Consider the following 5,734-nt stretch of genomic DNA (forward strand, 5'->3'; position numbering starts at 1 on the left):
TCTCATCACCCTGTAACTGCAGCCTCAGGAGACCTGTCACCCTTCTGGCCTCTTCCTGCACCTTCATGCATGTGACAAACACAGACACATAAATAAAAACATTTATTTAAAAAAAAATGTATATAATAGGGTTAGTTGGTTCTCTGGAGTCTAACTTCTTGAGTTCGTTGCATATATTGGATATTAGCCCTCTATCAGATGCAGGATTGGTAAAGATCTTTTTCCAATCTGTTGGTTGCCATTTTGTCCTATTGACAGTGTCCTTTGCCTTACAGAAGCTTTGCAATTTTATGAAGTCCCATTTGTCGATTCTTGATCTTAGAACCAATGATAATTGGTGTTCTGTTCAGGAAATTTTCTCCTGTGCCCATGTGTTCAAGGCTTTCCCCCATTTTCTCTTCTATTAGATTCAGTGTATCTGGTTTTATGTGGAGGTCCTTGATTCACATGGACTTGAGCTTTGTACAAGGAGATAAAAATGGATCAGTTTGCATTCTTCTACATGTTGACTGCCAGTTGAATCAGCACCATTTGTTGAAGATGCTGTCTCTTTTCCACTGGATGGTTTTAGCTTCTCCTGAGAGTCTCTGCCAGAGCCTGGCAAATACAGAGGCAGATGCTTGCCACCAACCATTGGATTGAGCACAGGGTCCCCAGTGGAGGAGTTGGAGAAGGGACTGAAAGAGCTGAGGGATTTGCAGCCCCATGTGGGGAGCAACAGTGTCAATGGGCCAGACCCCCCAGAGCTCCCTGGGTCTGGACCACCAACAAAGAATACACATAGAGAGACCCATGGCTCTGGCTGTGTATGTGGCAGAGGAGTGGCCCTTGGTCTTATGGAGGTTCAATGCCCCAGCGTAAGGGAATGCCAGGGCAGGAAGGTGAGAGTGGGTGGGTGGGTGGGCGTGGGGGAGCACCCTCATAGAGGCAGGGGAGGGGGGATGGGAGAGAGGGTTTTCGGTGGGGAAACCTGGAGAGGGGATAACATTTGAAATGTAAATAAAGGAAATATCCGATAAAAGAAAAAAAATTTTAAAAAATGTATATAAAAGCAAAAGGAAGAATTCACAATTTGAAATAAATATGTGTTCAAAAGGCAGTAATAAAGATTTTTCAACTTGATTATAAATAATGAATGTTTGTATGGCTTCTTTAAACCAGCAGTGTGATGTTTCTATCTGTGATCTAATTAGAATAAATTGATTTGACTTTAAGAAAAAGATGTGACTTCCAGATATGAGACAGTTTCCTATGAGGTGTTTAAAATTTTAAATGAATTCAGAATAAATTTTTAAAATAAATTTTTAAAAACTGTAGGGAAGTATTTTTATTTGTGTATAGTGTGTGTGTGTGTGTGTGTGTGTGTGTGTGTGTGTATGTGTGTGTGTACTTGCTGTTTATATGTGTGAATAAGGAAGCACTCGTACCACAGTACACCCGTGTAAGTCAGAGGCCAACCTCGGGCCTAGGTCCTTGGCTTTCCCCCTTGTTTGAGGCAGGTTGTCTTGATGTTTGACTCTGGTTACACCAAGTTTGCTGCCTGGAGAGTTTCTGGGGAGTCTCCTGTGTCTGCCTCCCAGGGAAGCACTGTGTGTTAGTTACTTTTCTATTGTTGTGATAAACACCATGGCCAAGACAGTTTACAAAAGGAAGGGGGTTCCTCACCAAAATGGCTGCCTTAACCTGAACTGAACAACAACATGCCAAACCAAAGTGGACCAGGACAAAGAAAAGCCCATGAGGCCTCAGCATTACACAAGAACTCAGACAACTAAGGAACGCTGAGAGCCCAGAAAGGGATAAACAGTCTCCCCCAGGGAAGAGCATGACAACTGGTTATCCAGTACCCTTTCTGAAAACATACATACAAGAAACATTATACAGACTTAGGAATATATACATGCATGTAACAACAATTAATGAAAAATGAGACCATGAATTTGAAAAAGAAAAAGTATATGGGAGGGTTTGGATGGAAAAAAGGGGGAAATGACATTATAATCTCAATCTCTCTCTGTGATAAATATAGATGATATAGCTATGGATATAGATTATATAGATATAGATGGTATAGATATAGATAATATAGATAGAGCTAGATACAGATATAGATACAGATATAGATGTAGCTAGAAATACAGATGATATAGATATAAACATCTGTGTGTATATTTATAGGTGCTGATATATATATAATATATATATATTTTAAAAACTCATGCATCTGACATATTTTTGAAGTTTAATTTACTTTTAATTGTGTGTGTGTGTGTGTGTGTGTGTGTGTGTGTGTGTGTGTTTGCGCTCATGTGAATGCAGTGTCCAAGGAGGCCAGAACCAGTTTTTAGTTCCCTAGAGCTGGAGACAATGGTTATAAGCTAGCTGGTATAGGTGCTGGAATTGAGCTCTGGTTGTCTGGGTGAGAAGGAAGTTATGTTCTCTTACCCACTAAGCCATCTCTTTAGCCTTTCTGACAGTCTTTGATATGTGTACAGCATTGGGACACTCTTTAATAAAGTGTGCATATTTGATGGTAGAGCATAACCTAGACTCTCATTTTCATATCAAGTTATGGGAGAAGAAGATACATACTATGGGGTTCTTGTTCCTTTACAAAGGTGTCATTAGGTGTGATACAGAGTGTAGATTTCATGAAGTCTTGAAAGGTCAAATCCTTTGGTCTCTCCGTCTTAGAGAACCTGACCTAAGATTGAACTTGAGTTTACTAACAAACTGGCACCTAGCACCAGTTTCCACGTTATTCCCCAACAAATCTTCCAGGTTATAAGCCTGCCCCTGACTAACAACCACCAATCAGGAGGAAAACAGAAGTGAAGTTTGTGGTTTGGCTCCCAGCACCAGTCAATTATGTTAAAGGCCAAAATGGCCCCCCAATCAGATGTGTACCAGGCTAGATACCCCCCCTTGCCTCTATAAATGTTGACCTGAAACTGGGCTCAGGGCCCTCTCCCATTCTCCTGCATCAGAGACAGTGGTGTAGCCCAAGCTTGAGCTTGGATAAAGAGATCCTAATGTTATTGCACAGAATTTGGCTCCTTGATGGTCTTTTGGGGATTCACAAATACTTCAGGGCACAAAAGTCTCATATATATGAATATTTTAGATGAACTTGATTATGTATATTTTACATGGAGTAGCAATTTTTTACTAAGATTATAAACAAAGAAAGCCTACCATGAGTTGCTGATAACTTTTAGAGACATGGTAGTTCATGATAACGTATAGCTATAAAGTCCTTATGGTTGGAAAATCCAGTGCCCATGTGAGCAAATGGCCTTGATGTAGTACATACACATTTGAATGCTATAAAAAATATAGAATATGTCTTAAGCACAGTAAAAACAAAACGAAAAAAACAAACAAACAAAACAAAACGAGCTGGAGAACATTTTTTACAGGCTACAGAATGAGACTGTCCCTCTCAAAATTTAATCATGGAAATCCTCCTCCCAGAAGTGTTGGTGGGAGGAGGTGGAGCTATGGGAGGCTAGAACTTGAGGGTGAAGATTCAGAACGTACATCATTTGGAACTAGATCATTGCAGAGGTGATTAGTGAAGATGTAGTGTGGTGGGTGTTCCTTAAAAAGGTATAATCTGAGCTGGAGAGATGGCTCAGCGGTTAAGAGTACTGGCTGCTCTTCCAGAGGTCATGAGTTCAACTCTCAGGAACCACAACCGTCTGTAATGGGATCCAACACCTTCTTCTGATGTGTCTGAAAATAGCTACTGTGTGGTCACATACATAAAATAAAACAAAATAAAATAAAATGGTGTTATCTATAGCCTCTATATCACATACCCTCAAAGCTCAGGGATCATCGCAGGAGATAATAAAGGTTGTAAGAGCCAGAGGTTGTGGAAGACTGCTGTGAAACAGTGTTCTCATAGTCAAGGCGAGCCAGGTTGCACACATGAACACACAGAGGTTGTGGGTTCGTACACCTGCAGTTCAAATTCCAACACGGATAGGGGAGAGGCTCGTGGATTTCTCGTATAGCTGAACAGTTATTTGTGGCTGCTGGCTGCTGGAGGAATGAACTTCTATGTCCTTCAGGGATGTGGCCCCTGAGACGCTGTTATTGGTTACTTTAATGGGTTGAGAGGGACATGTGGTAGATCAGGCAGTAACTGGAGTGGAAAGGGTGGGGTACATTTGATCAAAACACATGTATGTACATAGTTCTTAAAGAAGAAATGAAATGTATCTTTTCTTTTTTTATAAACGGAGGGGAAATCTGGAAAACTATGTGCACTTGAGCAAAATGCCATGTATGGATGAGAGCAAAGATCCAGACTGTGGTTCTTTCTACGAGAATACCAAAGGCGGTGGCAGCTGGAGAAGAAGCCTGGGCATAGTCTCCTACACGGTATTAAGAAGGGGTGTTGGGGTTGGTTTTTTTTTTTTTTTTTTTTTAAGCTTCCTTATTGGGTTGTATTATCTGCTACTCTTCCAACTCTTATTCCATCCTAATCCCTTCCAAGCCCCTCACCCAATACTAAGAAGAAAAGAAAGAAAGTTAGAGGGGAAAGGGGCATAGTCTAAAAAGGTCTATGTCTTCTTTCTGATTAGGGACATCCGGTTCCTCAGGGCAGTCCGATCTTCGTCCTCAGGATAGCCAATTTCTTCTTCTCCTTGCTTTGCTCATGACCACTTGACAAACTGCAACAAGAAGATCTGTCAGTAGGGGGGCGGGGAGTGGCAGCTGATGGGGCAGGATGGGGGAGGATGGGGAGGGCAGCAACGGGGGCACAGTGGGGGGTGGCGCAGCAGCAGGCAGCAGTCACCACCACAGGCCCTCTCTGGGCTCTCCCATTTATATTCTCTCACGAGTCCCCAGAATGCCAAACATAAGCTATCTGCAGCCGGCAAAAATCACACCCCACTACAGCGTGAGACAATCATAGTGGACAATCTGAAGCAGCACCACATCCCAGACCTGTGTTTAAAACAAAAATATATTCACACAACATAGCTGGGTTTTCTAAGAAACCGAAGCTCCCTCTACAACCCATCTTGGATTCCCAGTTGTCTAAGATGGAGAAACAATAAACTTTCATGATTTAAGTTTCTCATTTGAGAGATTTAGCTGTGACTTAACTAACAAGTTAATCGAGTTTCTTTTTCTTATTTATGTTTTTTTATGTGAAAAACTGTGCATGGCACCAATAACTATAATCAGTGTAAAACATAACCATATTATTAAAAGGTTGAGTCATTTTATATAGACAAAACGATTTTCTCATATTTTAATGACTTTGAAAAGATTATGGAGACAGGCAGAAATATATTTCTAAATTACCATTTAGCTTTAAATTATGCTAATTTCCTGCAAATACTTTAAGGGAAAGCATAATAAACGAAATTGCTTCAACTGTAAAAGTATTATTTTACAAGTTACTAAAGAAGCCTCAAGATAACCCTTAAGATGTCATTTATGGAAGATGATTCATACCTCCAAGAGCTAAAATCTTGTATTTATAACTTATATAATTTCACTATATTTATCTCAGAAATTTTGTTATTTTAGGGTTTCCTTAATTTTCTACCTATGAATCTTTTGCTTTATTTTTACACATGCAAATAAAGTCACAAGAGGTACTGAGACTGTTATTAAAAATTTAAGTTACGCCAGGGATGTTTGAAAAAGAAACAAAGAAACACATATTATTCTTACTTAAGTGTGTGTGTGTGTATATATATATATATCATAT

This window comes from Grammomys surdaster, unplaced genomic scaffold (assembly GCF_004785775.1).
Source record: "Grammomys surdaster isolate TR1022 unplaced genomic scaffold, NIH_TR_1.0 239, whole genome shotgun sequence".
NCBI lineage: Eukaryota > Metazoa > Chordata > Mammalia > Rodentia > Muridae > Grammomys > Grammomys surdaster.